Here is a 20,525-nt window from a genome sequence, read left to right as displayed (position 1 = left end):
CCTGCCTGCATTAATTCCTAAGGGCTCACCCTGCCTATTCCTGTTACATTTCCCAATATTCCTCACAGATATTTTGTCCTACAAATCTTCCCCACATTTAATTCCCTCCTGGCACTGCTTCTCAGAGTACCTGAACTAGACACATGCTCAAACTGATCATATTTGCTTATAAAAAAATCAAGGCCAAGTTTCTTTTTTCTTTTTTTGAGATAGAATCTCACTCTGTTGCCCAAGGTGGAGTGCACTGGCACGATTTCAGCTTGCTGCAACCTTTGCCTCCCGGGTTCAAGCGATTCTCCTGCCTCAGCCTCCCAAGTAGCTGGAACTATAGGTGCACACTGCCACGCCCAACTAATTTTTGTTGTTGTTGTTGTTGTATTTTTAGTAGAGGCGGGGTTTCACCATATTAGCCAGGATGGTCTCCATCTCCTGACCTCGTGATCCACCCGCCTCGGCCTCCCAATGTGCTAGGATTACAGGTGTGAGCCACAGTTTCCAGCCCAAATCAAGACCAAGTTCTAATGCTATAACCTTCATCAAGTCTGTTCTATTTTTTCTAATTGGTTATATTATTTCATTCCTTGAACTCCTTCCCACGAAAAAATTTGTATTTATTTTTTATAAGAGTTGTGTAAAACCTATCCCCTTTTATTTTAATTTGTTGCTTGCTTTATTTCTCTTATTAGAGGATAGACACTGTTACGCTACTTTTAAAAATATTTATTCTTTCACATTCTTTACTACACTATCTGGCATATACTAGGCATTGATTGACTCTTTGCTCAATTTAATCAAATGTATCATTACCATACCATGGGACACTTAGCCACTACACAGCATGGCCTGCTCATTCTCTTCAACATGTGCTATTTTCAAAGGGCAAACTTTCCCCCTTTGTTCTGTGGGATTTTCTTGATATTGTATATTAGTTACTTTTCAGTAAGGACTAGCATATTCACAATTCTTTGTTGCAATTTGTCCATTTATCTTTCTTTTTCTGTTGAACACTTGTATGTACACGGCCCTATGCTAGGTGATAACATACAAAGATGGATAAGACATAGTGCCTGGTCTTCAAACAGCTTAGAGTGTAAGTAGGAAACACCAATATTCAAAAAAATGGTAATATAATTTTTAGAAGTTTATGATATGTTTGTACATGATCAGTAGTTGCATAGAAAAAGAGATAGCCAATCCCACATGAGAAATCAGGGGAGTCTTCATAGATATGATAATATTTTACATGAGTCCTAGGACATTTATAGAAATTTACATTGTAGAAAACAGGAAGATGTGCTTGGTGAATGCCACAAATCACTCTCTCTCCCTTGAGTAAGGTAAGACTTGCTCCCCCAACTGCACGGAGTTCAGCAAGACAGTCCTCAGCTGACAGCCCTGTTTGGGATGGCCCCCATTTAAAAATAATAAGCAAAACAAACAACTTCAGCTAAGCACATGCCTCTTTCTGGGATAATCCATCCCCAGTGACTGATCAATATCAAGGTATATATGTTCAGGCCTCTCACCCTTAACTGGGACAACTCTAAAGATCTGGTCCTGCTGAATAACTTTCTGCGGGGTTGGATGATAGCTTTGTTGAGACTGAATCACTAACCAATTTCTCTCTCCATCCAATCCTGATTACATTTCCTCCCTTCCATAGGTTTTAAGTACCAGAGCACTCTCTAATAAGAATCTTATGTGGAATCTAAAAAAGTCAAACTAATAGAAACAGAGATTAGAAGGGTGGTTACCAGGGTTTGGGAGTATAGGTTTGTGGAGGAGGGGTGTGGAGGGAAGGGGGAAAGGTTGACCACAAGGTACAAAATTTTAGTTATAAGATGAATACAGTCACAAGATCTAATATGCAGCATAGTGACAATAGTTAGTAACCATGTATTGTGTGCTTGAAATTTGCTGAGAAGACAGATCGTAAGTATTCTTACCACCCAAAAAAACAAAAAAGAAAAGTAACATGTGAGGTGATGGATACACTAATTAGCTCTCGGAATCGTGATGATCATTTTACTATATATGTGTATCAAAACGCTACATCATATATCTTCAATATGCATACTTTTTATTTGCCAATTATACCCCAATAAAACTGAGAATAAACAGACTCCTGCATGCTAATTGCATCTCGGAATCTGCTTCTCAGAGAACCCAAATGGTGACAAGTGCATTCGGTCCAGGCAGAGACAAGCAGCACAGACAAAGCATGCACATAAAATGGCATGGGTGATTTGTGGAGCCACAGTTTTCTGATGAAAATGGCATCCCGTCTTCCTGCATGCCTTAATTTCTCTTGTTTTACTTATTTATTTTTTACTGAAAATATATATACACACACATATATAATTATACATCTAAAATCACACCCATATATATATACACACACATATATACAGAAAATGTTCTTCACATTTTAAAAATTTTCTCTTTCATGTGTTCTACAGCTGTGTAGCAAGGAAAATTCTAGGAAGTTCCTGTGAATCATCGGATATTTTGTAATATCTATATTACTTTCACATTCTGTGAATGCGAAATGTGAGGAAATAGAAAAGGGAGCAACAAATCTTTGATTTTAGTAACATCGCAATAGTAGTACATCATTATTCCATCAGTTTTCATTCTCTTAAGGATTCAGAAAAACACACATCTCTGTAATGCAAAGACTAAAATTGAATTGGAATATTTGAATTAAATTAAAGTTGTCTAGGTTTTCGAACCACTTATAGATCATCTAAGCCCAGCAACTTCATAAAACCATAATCTCCCTAAATTTTTCTACTTGGAAAATTACTACATATGTTCATCTCTATTTTATGCCTCATCATTCATTTTAGTAAAAACACAACATCAGAAAGAGCATACAACAAACTGTGAGGCAGTCCTAGTCCAACTTGGGCCAAGGCTGACATTAATTTCTTGAGTGGAAGAGGCTCATGAATCACAAGACAACATACTATAGCAAAATATTTCCTATCCCACTTGTCACAGTCTTATGCTAACGTCATTATTTGAAGTTACACCTATTGAAACAGGAAGAACAATACCTTTTGAAACAAAAAGAGCAATGCTTTTTGAAACAAGGTGAAAATTGACCAGGTGCGGTGGCTCATGCCTGTAATCCCAGCACTTTGGGAGGACGAGGTGGGAGAATCACCTGAGGTCAGGAGGTCAAGATCAGCCTGGCCAACATAAGGAAACCTGTCTCTACTAAAAATGCAGAAATTAGCTGGATGCGGTAGTGCACGCCTGTAATCGCAGCTACTAAGGAGGCAGAGGCAGGAGAATCGCTTGAACCCAAGAGGTGGAGGTTACATTGAGCTGAGATCGTGCCGCTGCACTCCAGCCTGGGTGAGAGAGTGAGACTCCATCTCAAAAAAAAAAAAAAAAAAAAAAAAAAAGAAGATAAAAGTTGAGCGAGTGGTTATACAGGAAAACGATGTGAAACTAATTATGGTTGAGATAGGAGAAATTACAGAATTAGTCATGCACTTTATTGGGACTCTGAAAAGTCACAAAGATGTCTTTAAATAACCATATATTAATTAAAGGTTACCATTTTGTTCTCATATGTACTATGCCTCCTCCCTTCAACTGCACATTTATAGATGTTTAAATCAACAACATCTCTAAAATTTGTTCATTTCCTACACTTGGGATTTGATTCTTTAAAATCAATCTGATTGCAAGTTCAGCCGACAGACGCATTCTGGTATCATCATTTAGCATAATGTTCAAAAGATAGAGAGATGTGGGAAAGAAAGATATGCATTTTGTAGGTGGTATGTATACAAGATGCAAATGAAGGAGATACAGGCAAAGCAAAAACAGAGTGATTCTAATTTCGTGCTCAAATTAGTTTTGCAGATAGCTAGACACTTGTCTCTCATTTTCAATCATTCCTCTGTAGAGCACTCTGATGGGCCGTTTTGATAGCAAAATTATAGGCAATTAAATTTGGAGGGCTAATTTTTCCAATGATTTCAGCTTCAGAGAAATAAGATAGGAGATAGTTTAAATACATCTTATCAAATGAAATGGTGTTGTTTCAAAGGATCAAAAGCTTTGTCTCTTAGAGAGTGAGAGGGCCTAGCCTTTGGCATGCATCACATTTTTTATGAAAAACAGATGTTTTCAGGTCTTGGAGATTCATGAGAGAAAGAAAATTATTCTATCTATCTGCTATAAGGCTTTTTCTAAGATGTGAAGATGGAGAGGTATTTGACATTAGCTGTTAACCCACCTGCAGAGAAAACTTCTGTCGCATTTCATCTGTTGAATTGTTCACAGGATCCAGACTAATGTTTATTTGTTCACAATTAAAGGTACCACCTAGTCTTTAGAGATTCTTCCAAAAAGACTGTCAGACAGTCTGCAGGATCGGAATGTTAAGCTGCTCTCACTGTTTAAATACTAGCTCACTATATACATTATGCCTCTTGAAGAGTGTTAAATTGACTAACTGAAGCAAAGTAAAAAACCTTTAATTAAGAAAAAAACGTGGCTGTCTTCCCACAGCTGCCTCAGTAGTGGCAGCCCTAAATGGTGTATTTATTTGCATTTTATTTTCTATGCATACTTATAGGAAACCATCACTGCAGCATTGAGATATACATCTAAATTTGTGCTACTGTGGGTTTCATCTGTCCTAAGGAATGTGGCACATAATACCTGCTTATGCTAAAGTATGTTGGATAGAGGCTCTTTTATCCTAAGAATCAATTGCATCCCTTTAGAATGCAAGGCTGCCAATAATGTATTCTGGTTTATCATACCAGAAAATAATGCAATTGGAATTATTGAAAGTAAAGCATATTGGAGAAAAGCACATCTTTTAAAACTGAAATGTAAGCAATACCAGCACAAAGGCCACAGTAGCCATTACCATGCAATCACATATTATTCTAATTGTAAGGGAGAGGAAAATAGGTTTTTTTTTAACTACAAAGGGACTCATTTAAATAAGCTTCTTAAGGGAGTACTTAAGGTGAAGATATCTTAGGAATTCCAAGTAAAATTTTCCGGCAGATAGGCTGGTTAGAGTAGAGTTGTCAATTATTTTTCTTTGAGACATAAGTCTTAATATTAGGTTTTCTTGGTTATTTTAGTTCAAGTTTAATTTTTAAGAGTTTTCAAGTGCATTTTTGACATTTAGTACCTATTAGGGTTCCCTTTAAAGAATATAATACTCTTGTGTCAGGATGGTAAAGACTACACTGTTTGCTTGAGGGACAGCTGTTCAGCCTCTTAGGTAAATATAGTGGAAGGAAAAAAAATTTGCAATTGTACGCATTCAGTTATGTTTGTAACTATTCAGGTCAACCTGGAAACATATATGTTTATGATTTTATGTTTAAAGCACATATGAAGGAGTCAGATTATTGATTAAATAAAAACATGAAGTACCAGAATTTTGACTTAAAAATAAACAAGACAACAGGAATACAAACAGTGACTGTCCTGAATTTCAGTATTCAGTAAACATTCACATTCACACAACTCTCAGAGATTCAGTTAATAAAAATCACAGTGAAATAAAACAAAGGCAAAAATATGAATTGAAACATAAAATAATGATAGCACTAGCTCTCTGTTTTCTAAGCTACAGAATGAATATTGCCATTGGATTCATCATCATTAAAATACAGCAGATTTGGAAAGAATGGGTTATTTATCAGCCAGAGGATCATTGAAACTCTTATTTTAAATATGTTAAAAGTGTATGTTCTGGACTCATGTATTGATTTCTTTGTTACACATAATACAATTTGAGAATATGTCAATCTTCACAAGTGATGATTGTATTAAAAATTTTAAGAATAACAGGATGAATGTCTGGGGAAATATTACCCCTTTCTATTAATTATATGAACCTGGACATGCCATTTTACAATTTCTACCTTGGTTTGCTCATCTACATTAAGTAACAGTTGGATTTAGCTGATTACTAGAGATCTTTACAACTCCAAAATGCTATTACCTAGTAACTTTACATTACCTTTTCTGGGGTGTTTTCCAACACCAACAAGCAATTCTCCACTCTCTGCATGCCAAGTTGGTGTCCAATAATTCACTTCAATTCTGACACTAACTACCTGGAGATAATACAGACCCCACAGATTAAGGGCTCAGTCCCGCAAGACTGTCCACACTTCAGACATCAGTTCCAAGTCTCGGGTTGTCACAGTATTCTGACTGACCAGCTACACATCTGTGGTTCCCGCAAACCCCTCCTAAGGTTAAAAAATTTGCTAGAATGGCTCACAAAACCCAGAAAACTTCTGCTTATGTTTACTGGTTTATTATACAGGACACAATTTAGGAACAGCCAAATGGAATAGATGCATAAGGCAAAGTATGGGGTAGGATAAAGGATATGTCACTTTGATCCCCTTTCTGGGTGTGCCACCTTCCAACACACTGATGTGTTCACCAACCCAGAGCTCATCAAATCTTGTTCAAGAAGTTTTTATGGAGCTTAATCTCCAGCCACTACCTTCCTTCCCCTTCCTGGAGATTGGTGGGTGAGGCTGAAATTTCCAATACTCTACTTAGTCACTTAGTCTTTCTGGTGTTCAGCCCCATCCTGAAGCTAGGCCTTCATCTATGTTACTTCATTAGCATAAACTCAGATGTAATCAGAAGGCGTTCTATATGAATAACAAAACATGCTTCCAACACTCGGGAAATTTTAATGGTTTTAGAAGTTCTGCACCAGGAGGCAAAGACAAAGAGCAAATACACTTCTTATTATGCCATATACCACTCCTGGTTTTTGACGATGGATCGGTTATTACGAAAGGCTCATAGCAATTAAAAGATATTGTTACATTATTAGAGTCTCATTTGGTCATTAGTAATTAGTCCAGTTCATTATTATATCATATAGTAATGGCTCCCAGGCAAGACCATTCAGATTTGCAAGCTTCCATTTAATCTTGTTGGGTTCCCAAAGCAGGAAGTGTTCTCAGCAATACATTGCCTCATCTTTTCATGCATCTGGTAGAATTGAGCTAAGAGAAAATATCTTTCATTCTGGGCCTCTTCCAAGATGTTGAGTTAATATTGGATTTCTCTCATGACTTTATACATTTATTCACTACTTTACTTTCAACTACAATTTCTCCTTTTCTCCATTTATAACCAAACTTTTCCAACTTTGGAAAAAACATTAGGTACAGTCACTATACTGGTCTAGATTGCAGGCAGCAATACTAGTCTAGCAAGTGCCTTTCCCTGAGTTCATTACTATCCATCCAGAGTAGGGTTAAATAGACACAGAACTAGTGGGCCACTTTGATTACTAGGCAGTATAGCTACATTTAATATGTTGGCATAATGATCACAAGATCTGTAGATCTGTAAAAGAGAGCTTTATTTTTTTATAAAGGGTTGCAGGTTTTGGGCTGGTGACCCTGGAGGCTGGGAAGTATAGTCTCTGGCAGAAATCAAAAGCAGATACTTTGAAGGAGGAAGGGTAAGAAAGGAATTTATGCTGAATGCAATGGTTCAGAATACATATTCAACAGATTATAGGAGGAGCTATAAATATCTGTAAAGTAGGAGTGAGTACCTATGTAGTAAGCAAACATGCATGTTATGTACATCCCATGTTCACTTTGGAGTGATGACTTAATATTCAAATGCAGTAAAATTGAGTTATATATATCAAAAGGTGAAATGGAGGACACAGAGCTAGCCCTTCATGCTTCTGTGAACCAGCCAGAACCAGTAAGTGGTCACGTATCAGGAAGGAATGCTGGTCAGTTATTGTGTCAAAACCTGAACAAGGGGAGGAGAGTCCAACAGCAGCATCAGGCAGTTGATTGAATTCAGCGGTAGAGCAAGTCTTTCGAAAGGGTTGGTTTCTGCTTAACTCTTGGAAAGAAAGTTTAATGGCAGTTAGCAAGGGAGGGGGTATAACAAAGTGTGTCCAACCTCCCATCGCTTCATGGCTGGAAACTCAATTTTTAAGGTTTCTCTGTGGTCTCCTTGGCCAAGAAGGGGTCTGTTATATCAGTTGGGATACTTAGGATTTTATTTTTATTTCTTAACACTTAACTCAATTTTGCCAGATGAGATGAAGGCACTTGTAGTTGCAGCCCTGGTCTTGTGACCACTGAATGAGGTAGAAAAAGAAAAGTTGAAGCAATGTGCAAAATAAATTTTTAAAATGTATGTATAGTTATCATATCAGCAAACTCCTACCTTAAAAAAATTGTAATCATGCCAGCATGCTTCCCCACCCTCTCTTTCCCAGATGCATCAGAAAAACAGAATAATATATCTATTGGGGACACTTTCTTAGCCCCACTCTTGCCGAATGTGAACACACCCTCACGAAGGTGTATAAGCTAGCCCTTCATGCCTCTATTTCCCCCAATTTTAGAAAACCAACGTTTCAATTGCCCATTTCATTTCTCTATCAATCTATTACCTTGAGGAATATATCTCTCTGCCGATTGTTGGACATTATAAGCTACATAGTATATTCCTTGGTCCAAAGAAATAACGGTCAGTCTTGCAACTTGGTACAATATCTTCTGTTCTAGTTTTGTATAGCACTCTAAATATTTGTGTCTAACACCAGATAAGCAAAGACCATCCCAAAGTCAGTGTCTATTCCTATCAAGACCCATTTGTAGCCCTTTAGACATACTAGAATCAGTCTGACTTGCTAGTTGTGTTCAGAGTCTTCCTCTGGGGAATCTGCCTGCAGTATTTGTCTCTTTTGTTGGCAAACAAAGTAGTTCTTATTGGTCTTTGGCATTTTGGAAGGTGCAAAAATATTATGTCTAGATTTAGCCTATCTTTACATTACTGCAACCATCTAAGGTCCATCCATGTCATGGATTCAAGGGAGTACAACAAAATATCCACTTGGTGGTTCCAATCCTCTTCCAAAACTGGAAAGGAGTTTTTCCAGTAGACATTGATCTGACCTACTTAAATGCATCCCTCAAATGCCCATAATGAATTCTGCAGGGCTGTGCCCCACATATGGGCATTCCTTCAGTAGGCCAGTGTTCCATTGCCCTTCTGACTGACCATAGGTCCAGGTTATTGGCCACCTCTGATGGGTCAGTAAAAACCCAAACATGAAAGTTTTTACTGCTCTTCAATTCTTCCATCACTTCCAGCATGAAACTCAGCCTACCAATCTGACTTGTTTTTGCTATTTTTGGTCAGAGTAGTAACCTTCCAAACAAGATGTTGTTTGTTCACCTTGGAACTTCCATTTACAAACTGTACAGCTCACTGTTGGTCAGTCTAGTGCTGTTTATAAGGTACTGTCTAAGTGACGGAAAAGTCTGGAAGTTCCTCTTGCAGTTCCAAAGTCGATCCTAGAGGAAAAGAGGTGAGTACTTGCTTGTGTTCTCCTAGTAACATGATTTTGTACAAACTATTTCCATTTTATTATAGACATTTCTTCAACGTCATCCAAAAAATCATGTTCAGATTTCAAGATCATTTTATGTAGATGATCTTGACCATCTACCTCTATGACTAAAGTAGTCATAGAGGTAGATTCAGTTAATGTCCAATAACACACTGGTAAATGGCCTTCAAAGGGAAGTGCTTTAGTGTAAATTACCAGTGGTTTGTAATGAAAAAAGATCACAGGTTTTCACCATAAACTCCAGTCTCCATATAGGGCTACAGCACAGAAAACAAAACAAAACAAAACAAAACTATCCCTACCAGCACTCCAGTTTCTGTTCTACATTGTGTGGGCTCTGGAAAAGTTACTGGTTTCCACTTCATAATAGCATGGTTAATTAATATTGCTTGAAGGGTGAAGCTTCCATGCCCTCTCCAGGCTTGCCATCCTCTCAACACCTTGATGTATTCACTAACCTGGAAGCTCTTCAAAACTCATTGTTCAAGGATTTATAAAAAGCTTAATATTCAGCTGCCTCTACCATCCCCTAGTTTCTCATCCTGAGACTATAGAGGAACTCCACCCTAAATTACATCACTTTCATAAACTCAAGGATGATCAAAAGAGAATTCTCAGGAATAACAAAAGACACTTATTCAGGAAATGTCAAAGGTTTTAGGTGCTCTGTGCCAGGCAGCAGGGGCAAAGACCAAATATTTGTTATTATAACACATTTTTTTCAGGAAGTTTACCAACATTTCATGCTACTGAAGTAATAACTTATAAAATAATGTTGTATATATTATAATATTTTCTTTTTCACAAGATGGAAAGTATGTAAAGTGGATCCTGTATGACAGAATCAGTCACAATAGTAAAAGGGTTATGTACTTGAAATATACGAGTTCTGTAAATTTCCTAAAGTGTTGTTTTGGGAAGGATAGCATCTTAGTCCATTCCTATTGATATAACAAAATACCTTAAACTGAGTATTCTATGAACAACAGGAATTTATTGCTCCCAGTTCCAGAGGCTAGAACCTCCAAGATCGAGGCACCCGCAGATTCGGTATCTGGTGACAGCTCTCTCCCAGCTTCAAAGATGGTGCCTTGTTGCTGTGCCCTCACATGGCAGAAGGAGCAAATCGGCTCCCTCAAGCCTTTTTTATCAGGGCACTAACCCTATTCATGGGGACAAAGCACTCATAACACAATCACCTTCTGAAGGTCCAGACTCTGAATATTATTACATTGGGTATTAGGTTGCAACATATGAGTTTTGGCAGTACACCAACATTCATACCAAAGCATATGGGACAGAAGAAGATGTAAGAGAACTCAGGGAAAGAGTATTATGTCAGCCTGGTTAAAAACAGACTGTAATCACAACAGCCTGACCTTGACTCTTCCACTTACTAGCCTGTGGCTTTGGGCAAGTTACATGACCTATCTGTCCTTCAGTTTCCTCATTTGTTTAATGGGCCAATAATAGTTGCTATTTTATTTGCTTCCTATGCATAATGAGAAACTTTAAAATAAAAAAATTAAAAGAGCAGCTGTCACATAGAAGGCATTCAATTTATATTATCTACTATATTATTATTATTTAGAATTTATTTTATAAATTCAACCATATGCCCCAATAATAAGTCATTGAGGTAGGTTTTGCTATCTACATTTCATAGATGAGGAAACTAAAGATCAGACACCTTAAATAACTGATTCAGAGGTCACATAAATTGTAGGTTGTAGTGTGAGAGTTTAAACCCTGCCCTTTTTGGTGTAAACTCTCTTTCCTCTGCAGCTGTGGAAGACGCTGCCTACCGTATTTTCTCTTGTTACCCTCCTTGTACCTCCATTACCATCCCTTGTCTAATCCGTCCAGAATCTTCAACTGATAATGGCACTGGTAATCAGTTAAGCCTGTCTACTTTCATTCATAGATTTTAAATTTGAATCTTTGTAAAAGATCTTAAGGCTTGTTTTCTGTACTTTATTTTTAGACAAGGAAACAGATTCTGATAGGTCAAGAGACAAGCACTGTGAATATGATGGCAGTTTGTGACTAGGGCAGGACTGGAACACAGGTCCCCTCACTTCTTGTTTACTGCATATTTCTTTTATTATTTATAGTCATCTCCATACCTACAGACTACTACTCTGGACATGTTTATTTCCATGCAGTGTCAAAGATAAGATTGTTTATGTTGCTTCAGATGAAACAACATAAGATGCACTGGTTTGATGGTTCTTTTTTTCCAAGTCAGATTCTGAATGACTATGTTCTTATGCTTACAACACTTACATGTCTGATTTTGATCTTTGTATGGATGCATTTATTCATTTTTGTTTTTAAAATATTTAATTGTTTAGAGCTGTTTTAGGTGCACAGCCAAACTAAGCAGTAAGTGCAGAGGGTCCTCATATACTTCCTGCCCCAACACATACAAACCTCCCCCACTATTACAGAGCTGTGCATTCATTACAATCAATAAAGCTACATTAATGCATCATTATCACTCAAAGTGCATTGTTGATATTAGGGTTCACGGTTGATTTTCTATGGGTTTGACAAATGTATAATGACATGTATCTACCATTATAGTGTCATACAAAATAATTTCACCGCCCTAAAAATCCTCTGTGCTCTGCCTATTCATCACCCCTTCTTCCACCGATCCCTGGTTTGTATTTACTTTAACCATCTATTTTTCCTTTTGCTTTGGCCTGAGGGAAAACAATTCTGCTTTGACTTATAAGGCATACTGTAAGTCATCTCCATACTTGCAGGTTTTTCTCACTTGCTGAAGAGCAATTGCTTGGCTTGTTCAGAATTGACACACCATACTTGACATTGGAGGACACTAGTTGGGATACCTCAAAATTATTTTTGTTAGTGAGTGTTATGCACTCACATATGACAGTAAGTTGATTATTAAGTATTTATTGAACAAGTAACCACTATAGTTAATATATTGATAGATAGCTGCAGTTTCCAGATTGAATGTAATCCTCAAATGGGAACAAATGGTCACCAAGCAGAAAGAATAACAATGACCATTGTAAAGCATCTCATAATGTGACTTTATTTGCAAATGGTGTCATTACAGAGTTAAAATGAGACCATGCTGGAGTACAGTGACCCCTAATTTAACTGGCATCCTTCTAGAAAGGATAAAATTGGGCATAGCTAGGCACACAAGGTTTCTCCATGGAATGACAAAATCAAGAGCCTACAGGGAGGTGAAAGCAATATAAATGAGTGAAGTAGAACAGAATTGTGGCAGGATGGATTAGTAGGTTCTGCGGCAAAATGAAAAGTGACTTCCCTACCTAAATGGCATTACTATTGGGAAGTAAAGTGGGGTCAGTGTTGCCTGATGATCTGATATTTCAAGAGGAATTTGAAAGCCAATAATTTTATGTAAAATAGCCGAATTTTTAAAAACATTTGCGCGGTGGCTTATGCCTGTAATCCCAGCACTTTGGGAGGTTGAGGCAGATGGATTGCCTCAGGTCAGGAGTTCGAGATCAGCCTGGTCAACATGGTGAAACCTTGTCTTCCCTAAAAATACAAAAAAATTAGCTGGGCATGGTGGCAGGCGCCTGTAATCCCAGCTACTCGGGAGGCTGAGGCAGGATAATTGCTTGAACCTGGGAGGTGGAGGTTTCAGTGAGCTAAGATCACACCATTGCACTCCAGCCTGGGCAACAAGAGCAAAACTACATCTCAAAAAAAAAAAAAAATTATTTTCTAAAATATTATGCAGGCCGAATAAAGAGAAAATCGTAAATATTTCCTAAATTTTTTTTTTTTTTTTTTTTTTTTTTTTGAGACAGAGTCTCACTCTCTCGCCCAGGCTGGAGTGCTGTGGCGCGATCTCGTCTCACTGCAAGCTCCGCCTCCCGGCTTCCCGCCATTCTCCTGCCTCAGCCTCCCAAGTAGCTGGGACTACAGGCGCCCGCCACTGCGCCCGGCTAGTTTTTTGTATTTTTATAGAGACACGGTTTCACCATGCTAGCTAGGATGGTCTCGATCTCCTGACCTCATGATCCACCCGCCTCAGCCTCCCAAAGTGCTGGGATTACAGGCGTGAGCCACCGCACCCAGCCTTATTTCCTAAAATTTTATGACTAAATTTTTTTTTAGAACAAAACTAGCATTCCACAGAATACTCTTTGGGACCCTCTAAAAATGGGATGATTGCATAATTTTAATATAAAATAATAAATTATAAAATTTTTAAGGATTACGTACTGTTACCTTGCATCTCAATGTGTTGTCTAAAGACGAGAATTTAACAAATTCCAAGGTAACTACTATGTCTGTTAAGCTTGAGGCACTGTTCTATAATACCCAGGCGAATATTTGCCAGTGAGATTGTAATCTGTGGAAAATTAAACTTTCCCTGGGGTATATCAGCCATATAAGATCTCTCACTCTGAGGAAAAAAAAGAAATATTTTTACCTTACCACCTGATCTCTTGTCTTCAACAGAACTCACACCCAGCATACTTACACACATAGACAAGAACACTCATCTGGGGCTAAAGAAAAGTGAACAGTTGGTCCAAATTAAGATTTCTTCTTTTTAGAGGTAAGAGAAAAAATTGAGTCATAATAGCATCAACAGAGGAATGGATTGTGAAAGAAATCCAAAAAATAAGTGACATAGTTTCTAGAAAGTGGCCTAAAAGATGGAGGCTATTTTTTTTTGTACACTAGATAACCAATAATTTTGTTTTCCTTTTTAAGGTGCAGGTGATTGGTGTATGAATATGATACTTTTTAATATCCAACATTCTGCCAATAGTGGAAAGTTGGCCAATGACTAAAAAGCCAAAATGATCTCAGGAGGGCTGACCCAGATGGAAGAATCCAGAAATCGTCATTTATATGTATTTTTATTTATTTATTTATAAAGCATAAAACATCAGCCAGTGGAGTTTAGCAGCTGCCCATATCAGAATTAGGAGAATGGACAATTTGTTATTCATCTAGTTCAAAGACCAGACAAAACTCCATGATATATACTTCAAAATCGTATCTAGTGGACTATGTGCAGATATGTATCTATTACACGATTTGATTGCAATATATCCAAATGAATGTTGTATTTTAATTAAATGGGCATAAAAGTTATCTTCCAAAAGACCACTTTAAAAAAATGCTGAAAATTTCCAGGTAGATATTTCTCAAGTTGAATAGTTTTATAGTGTAATATCTTCTATGCCCCAATTTTTCTCTCTAGGCTGAATTAACACTATGTAAATGATTTAGGGTGACAAATGGCAAAATGTATAATTTCTGCATATGATACATATTTGCTATTGGTATTAAAATAAAACTTAGTGGAAGATAGCAGGAACATCTTCAATAATATTTGACTCATCGCAAAACCAACCTAACCACTGTTAGACTGACTTTATGAAATATCTTCAGTCATTTGATTGTGTAACTGAACTCTTCTGCTAGCTAACTCTTTCCATTGAATGCAAATAATAGTTACTAAGTTACCATAGGAATCCAGAGAGTTATAGGGATTTCTATTTGGCATGTAGTATAACTGGAGTTTATCACTGAGGGTAAGATAGCTTTGTCAGCCTCTCCTCACTACTCTTTCTGCTCTAAAACATGAGCACTAAATGCTGTTAACCATCTTATTTTGCTGTCCATTGGACAGGGAACTGACACTGTCACTCAACCACCAGTGAAGCAAGAAAAAATAAGAAAGAGGAACCTTCAGAAGAAGAGTTAGCTTGCCATCTGATACTTTCTTTGTCTGGAGGTTTGTTTTTAGAGAAGATGGTAAATAAATGTTTCTTATTGGTTGGTTTGAATGAAGCCATTGAATTCTCTTTTATCTAAGTGTATTTGTCAGAACTGATCCAAAGGCAGAGAAGGGACTCTTGAAATGTGAGATCTAAATTACATAGTTCTTAAGATGATTATTATGTATAAGTGTGATTATTTGTGTTTAAGGGCTATACAGGGCCAGCAACAGGGATGGAAACAGGAACATAATCTGTTAGCATCTCAAAGAATACTTAATGTCACTTTACTTATTATTCCTCACCCTCTTTATTTCCTACAAGAAAAACGAAAATTATGGCATTCATACCAGTTCTGATGAGAACTAAGGTCAAGACAAATAAGTATTTTCTCAGACCTTTGAAATACTATACATGAACTGACAACGTTCTCTCAAGAAAAATTCTTTCTTAGGACTCAAAAATTCAATGGCAATGCATTCTCATCTTTTAAAATGGTGAGCTATATAAACCAAGTTTTTCTACCAACCTTTTCAACCATGTTGGAAGGCTTTCCAGTGTATTCCTCCTGAGCAAGGGAGGCCGATCGTACCTAAGTGGTCTCCAGATGCCAGAATACTCCGTCTGACCTGGCGACATCTACTCTTGCATTCGTTGGAATGGCATTTTCTGGGTCATCAAACGTGCCCATTCAAAATTGCTAAAATGTCAGTTCTTTTGTTGGGGTTTCTCCAACGCTACTTTACTTCCCTAGCCACCTTGTTGGGAAACAGCTGGGAGATGTTGGTTTTATCCAAATGTGTCAAATTGAATATTGAATCAGCAAGGTCTGTAAATGTTTATTATTGAATTCCAGCAGATCTCATAGGATTTGATTCTGTATCCAGGGTATGAACAACTCACCCTCTTTCCTTAGATTAGACACATAGAATTTTGTGTCACTGCTTGAAATGAACCAGGAGACTGCTGTACACACAAGATAAAGTAGTGGGCCCAAAGTGATTTTTTTTTTTCATCCTGATGAAGTGTACTGTGTGTTCTGGAATTGCTGCATCTTTTTCCCTCTCATGGTAAGGGGAATGTCCAGCAGCATCATAAAAGCCCTGCATAACAACAACAAAAACAGCATCTTTCTGGTGCAAGATTGGTTTGACATTTTCTTTGTTCATTTGCTCTGCTCTGAAAATATCTTCAATGTGGCAGAACTTCCTTATTCTTATCAAAATTGTGAAGGGAGTCAGTAAAACATTCCTTGACGAAACAAATTATAGTAAATGTGCACAAAACCAGGCACTTAATTGTATGTTGTCTTCTATGACATTTTTTTTTCAGAAGCAAATATAGTTCTTATTAAAATGTCTTCTAAGAGAGCATGGTGTTTACTGTGTTTCTAAGGTAATGTTTTTGTTCAGTTGCTGTAATTTCCACAAATGATACTGAAAAAAGTGAAGAAGACGAATCAGTGGATAAGGATGTCCTCTTTCTCTTAAGATGAGCTTATATAGTTCTTTCAAGAATTACTAAACAGAAGTCCATCTTAATTTGCACAAAAGCAGATTTTTGCCTTTCATCTGCTGTATCAGGGAAGCAGAGTTCTTCATAAGTAACTTTCAGTAAGTTTTTTTGTGAATGATAAAACTTCTTTCCTCCTTCTTTCTCCATCTTAGTGGCAAACATTTTGACACCATTCTGAAAATTATGGAAAATAAGCAGAAAGGAAAAACAGACACTGTGTGACACTGTCAAAAATCCCCGGGCATTTCAAAATGTTAGCTCTGCATGAAGGAATATGTATTTATCTAATTTCACACTTGGATAGTGAATCATTAATCCAGAATGAAAATGGACATTTTGCTTCTCAGGATTTCCCCTTTCTTTTAAAGTAGCAATCACACAGCTTAATTTTTCATCACTTAAACAAAGAAACAGTAATTTGAAAATTGTTTCTTGTACATCTCATTTTTCCACAAGCACTCTAATTAGACCACATGAAATATGAAGCTATTTACACATCTGTCCAATATAACTATTTGTCATTCCCCTATTTGACCTTGATTTTGTGGCTCTTTATTCTCTACTACTGTTTATTTTCTTGTAGAATTAGAAAAAAATCTAATTTTTAAACAAAACATTACATGGTTCTCAACCTTTTAGATTTCTTACTATTTTAAATATCGAGGTAAGCAAATTTGATTTTGTTTCCTTTACATTGTGAGAACATGTGTGGCCAGATGATGGCATGATATATGTGTTAATAGCTACCCTTTTGTAACTGCTACATTTAGCCTTATAACAAATTATTGAATAATCCAATTACTATTTCTCAAATAAATAAAATGACATTTGCAGAATCAGAAAACCCATAATTAATAAATATTTTCTGTTCATCAGTGAGATTATGTGGTTGAAATAGCTAACTGACATATCAAGTAAGATAGACTAAACAATTTTTAATATATTTAATGATAAAAATGTGTGTGTATGTGTGTTTCTGTGCCTTAACAAGAAGGATTTCAAGGATCTCTTCAAGGTCAATGAACTAAAAAGCATTACGTAAGGGTTCAAACACAGGTTTAACAACACATATTGTCTTTGAAATCAGATATATTTCAAGAATCTCTAGACTTCTGCTGTTCAATAATTGTCTATGGGTCAACAGTAGTTCATTAACTTAATAGCAGTTCATTAACTTAAGCAATCCAGAAATTTTCTGTAGAAACACATGATAATAACGCAACAACATGTAAATACAAATACAAACAAATCAAAATAATTCATTTCGTGATCTAATAGCATTAAGCAACTACTCCTACCCCATGGCATATACATGCCTGCAGCTGGTAGATGCTGGGGTAGCAAGCTCGAGTCAGTCGGTAGTTGAATTTCAAACTCAATGAATTTCAGTAGTTGTAATGCAAGTTCAATGAATTTAATTATATCTTTTAATCTGTTCTTGTTAATGTTCAGCTATGATATCAGTGTGTATAAGGAATTATGCCAAATATAGAGCTTTTAAAATTTAATATTGTTAATCTAATTAATTAAAATTTAATCCAAGAAAAGAATGCATGTGGCATCATGCATGTGTTTTTCTTAATAAGTGCTTTAATTTTTTCAGTTGAATGACACTGCTATTAGAGAATCTTTTAGAATATCAATATCCTTATCCTTAACTCCCCTTTTGCTATAATACCTCGTTAAAACACACACACGCATACACACACACACACACACTTTTTTATTACTAAATACATTAAAATCATTTCATCTTTACCTTAGTCGGTATGTCAGTTTGCTATTTCAACCGCGGAATTTCATTGGCAAAGATTGAAAATATGTATTAATTATGGGTTTTCTAAGCTTGGCTGGAGTGACTTGACTCTGCCACTCAGCAGTCTCTTAAAGTCCCACAATGTTCAGTCTCACATTTCCTTCTCTGAGAATGCATAGTCTTCTTGAGTGAATTTATTTCCTTCTATTGCTTTTAAAAGCCCCACTAGAATGTAATCTCCCTGAGAGTAATTTTGTGCCTAGAACACTGACTGACATACAGTAGGTACTCAATATGTATTGATTGAATACATGAATGATGACCAGATAGGTGTCTCTGAATTAAATCTATCTCCTGAGCTCCAAATATTTAAATATTTATTCTATATCTCCAGGGGATTCTAAAACTCACTACACTAAGAGCAAAATTCTTATTTTTCCAAACCTACCCAAACTTTGTTGCTTATCTGAAAAAAAAATTCATTTTCCCAGTTGTCAAACCAAAATTCATGGCTGCATCTTCAACATTTCTTTTGCCTCTGTACAATACAGCTAGCACCAAATTCTGTCAATTTTCTCAGGGAATTTGGAGGCCACATATTTTGGTGTTTTTCAACTTTTTAAAGACTGAAACAAAACAAAACCCTCTACATTAAAAATCAGTTTTCCCTCTAACAACTTACAGCTCCAGATCTTAGATTTGAATCTTTAGTTCATTTTGACTTGGATATTTTTGTATGTGTATGGTGTAAGACAAGGGTCCAGTTTCATTATTTTGCATGTCAATATACAGTTTTCCCAACACCTTTTGTTGAAGAGATAGTCCTTTTGCCATTGTGTATCCTTGGCACCCTTGTCAAAGATTAATTGACTGAATATGCCTGGATTTATTTCTAAGTATTTTATTCCATTCCATGTAAATGTGTGTTTTTACACAGTTCTATATTTAATCACTATAGTTTTGAAATCAGAATGTGTGATGTTTCCATCTTTGTCTTTTGCTTTGGCTCTTCAGGGTCTTTTAATTCCATATGAATTTTTGAATTGTGTTTTCTTTTTCTGTAAAAAAAAAAAGCCACTGAGATTTTGAGAAGAATTGCACTGAATCTGTAGATCCCTTTGGGTAGAATGGACATTTTAGCAATATTAAATCTTCCTATTTATGAACATGAATGCTTTTCTCTTTGTTTACGTCTTTTTCAATTTCTTTTATCAGTGATATATAATCTTCAGTGTACAAATCTTTCACCTCCTTGGTCAAGTTTATTCCTAATTAATTTAATTGTTTGATGCTATTATAAATGGGATTTTTAAAAAATTTCATTTTCATATTATTTAATATTACTGTTGATTTTTTATATAATTTCTATAATTATATAGAAATGCAGCTGATTTTTGTATGCTGATGTTGCATCCTGAAACTTTATTGTATTTGTTTTAAGTTCCAACACATTTTTTTGGAGTCTTTAGGATTTTCTACACGTAAAAATATGTTTTCTGAAAATAGAGACAATTTTAGTTCTTCCTTTCTGATTTTGATTATTTGACTTCTTTTTCTTGCCTAATTGCTTTGGCTAGAACTTCCAGTACTATGTCAAATTGAAGTGGCGATAGTGGGTTTTTGTGCCTTCTTCCTGATCTTAGAGAAAAAAGCTTTCAGTTTTTTACCATCGAGAATGATGTTAGCAGTGGATTTTCAGATGTGGTCTTTATTGGGTTGAGCTACTTTCCTTCTCCACCTAGTTTGTTAAGAGATTTTACCAAAAAATGTTTTGAATATGTCAATTTTTTTCTGCATCTATTAAAATAGTTATGGTATTTTAATCTTTTAATTTGTTATTATGCTGCATCATGTTAATTGATTTGCATATATTGAAAACAATCTTGAATTTTTGGGATACATTTTGCTTGGTAATGGTGTATGATCCTTTTAATGTGCTATTGAATTTGGAATTTGGTTTGCTGATATTTTGTTAAAGATTTTTGCAGTGAACTTGGCAATGATTTAATGTATAGAAGACAAAAAGCATAAGCAACAAATGCAAAATTAGACCAGCAAAACTATATCAAATAAAAAAGCTTCTACACAG

The 20,525-nt window shown here is 36.2% G+C and overlaps 1 long non-coding RNA gene across 4 annotated transcripts in view; it reads right to left on the bottom strand.

Annotated features, from left to right (window-relative positions):
* Window positions 1-20,525, bottom strand: part of LOC114676434 (uncharacterized) — a 587,559-nt gene that overhangs the window by 179,013 nt on the left and 388,021 nt on the right. The window contains exon 8 of one of the 4 annotated variants that reach the window (XR_013414575.1): window positions 14,131-19,494. The exons of the other annotated variants lie outside the window; for them this stretch is intronic. This is a non-coding gene — a long non-coding RNA (uncharacterized LOC114676434). Of the gene's footprint in view, window positions 1-14,130; window positions 19,495-20,525 lie in introns of those variants that run through there. 4 annotated transcript variants of the gene reach the window in all.

The sequence above is a fragment of the Macaca mulatta genome, chromosome 2 (genome assembly GCF_049350105.2).
Source record: "Macaca mulatta isolate MMU2019108-1 chromosome 2, T2T-MMU8v2.0, whole genome shotgun sequence".
In the NCBI taxonomy this organism is placed as follows: domain Eukaryota; kingdom Metazoa; phylum Chordata; class Mammalia; order Primates; family Cercopithecidae; genus Macaca; species Macaca mulatta.
This window is presented reverse-complemented; position numbering and strand designations above follow the sequence as displayed.